Raw genomic sequence first — 1,922 nt, 5'->3', positions numbered from 1 at the left:
CTTTTCAGGTAGAGGTCAGTTCCTAAAAGACTTTTCCGCTGCTGCTTTGCCACTCAAAGAAACAAGTTGAAGGAAGTGTAATTGAAAACCTGTATTAGTTAGTACACATGTGTCTGTCTAGTGACTAGTATACTAGATGGGGCTCACTAAGTTGTAATATTCATGTATGAACAATGCTGCGAAACCCTGTAATGTAAATGTGTTTAGTTCCGAGTTAATATGTTTGTATATTGATGATGTGTATGTATTCAGGGTTTGAGTAAAAGTTAACAAGTTAGTTAGGTAGTAAGTGCCAGCAAAAGGGTTGGTAAATGCTGCAGTCACCATTCCATCCAGGTTAAGAGGGTAATCTAGAGTGGGGTGTGACAGAAACCCCAAAACGTGTCCGATAAGGAAGCATAACTCATCATCGAGCGAACCGTGTCTAACAAGGTCCTATTTCTCCTCTCCGCTACATCATTCTGCTGAGGTGTACCCGATAAGTTGCGAAATGATTCCATGTTTTATCAAATAGTCTTGGAATGTTGAGTCCAAAAACTCTCCACCTCAATCTGATCGAAGTGTTTTAATCCATCTATCTAATGCGTTTTCAACTTCATCCTTGAACTCTTTGAACTTTTCAAAGGATTCAGACTTCCGTTGCAAAAGATAAACATACTCGTACTTGGAGTACTCATCAATAAAACTGATAAAATACTCATAGCCACCTCGGGCTCACATATTCATAGGACCATAAAGGTCAGAATGTACTAACTCAAGAGGCTCCTTGGCTTTAAAACCTTTTCCAGTAAAATGTCGTTTAGTCATCTTACCCTCAAGGCAAAATTCACACATGGGTAAATAATTTTCTTGTAACTCACTTAGAAGTCCATTCTTCACTAATCTCTCAATCCTATTGAGATTTATGTGCTCTAAACATAGATGCCAAAGTTGGGCATTTTATTTTGGAGAAATTCGTTGACGTTTTGATTGAGTTATGGTAGTTCTGAACATTTTAGTATTATAGAGGGAATTAATGGCTAACGACCTTAGCACATATAAATTCGATTCCAGATTTGCTGTGCAAATAAAGACACCATCTTTATGAATAAACGCTTTACTCAAATGGAAAGAAACAGTGTATTTACATTGCAATAAGCACTTTACAGAAATAAGGTTCCTTTTTAGTTCATGAACAATATATACATCATTTAAAATTAGAAACCTATTTTGTAAAGTTAACTGGAGTCCTCCCACTGCCACAGTTGAGACGATGTGCCCGGTGCCTACTCGCATCGTCATCTCACCAGCCTCCAGTTGTCGCCAAGATCTAATCCCCTGAAAAGAAGAACAAACATAGTTAGTGACGCCTAAATAAACTATCCAGGTAGAATCATCATTCTCCACTAAACAAGTTTCGAGCACAAGTAAATCACATTTACCTTTATCCGCCTTGGCTGCTTTCTTCTCCTTTAGATACCGAGGACAGTTCCTCTTCCAATGTCCATCTTGGTTACAATGGAAACACTTTCCCTTAGCAACTGGTGGACACCTCCTCGGGGTGACAGGCGGTGGGTTAGCAGGTGCTTTCCCTTTTCCCTTACCACCCTTCTTCTTCTTCCCCTTTGCAGAGTTAGAAGTAAAAGGTCAGACTTCGTTCCTGAGGTCGAACCTCTATGAAACATCCTTGAGGATGAAGCAACATTTGCCTCACCCTTCTTCCTCTCCTTACTTTTCAGTAAGGAGTGATATGTCTGCAACTCGTTGAGGAGAGTTGTAAGGTTATACTTCACTTTGTTAACAATCACATTGCTAACAAAGTGCAGGAAGCTCTCCAGTAAAGAATGCAGGATTATGCTAACCTAGCTGCCCTCATTGATGGTAGACCCATTAAACTCCGCCACATTGAAGTGGACCATCATGTTTAGCACATGTTCACGAAC

The sequence above is a fragment of the Benincasa hispida genome, chromosome 10 (assembly GCF_009727055.1).
Source record: "Benincasa hispida cultivar B227 chromosome 10, ASM972705v1, whole genome shotgun sequence".
Lineage (NCBI taxonomy): Eukaryota > Viridiplantae > Streptophyta > Magnoliopsida > Cucurbitales > Cucurbitaceae > Benincasa > Benincasa hispida.
The sequence above is the reverse complement of the archived record's forward strand: the minus strand, read 5'-3'. Positions refer to the sequence as shown.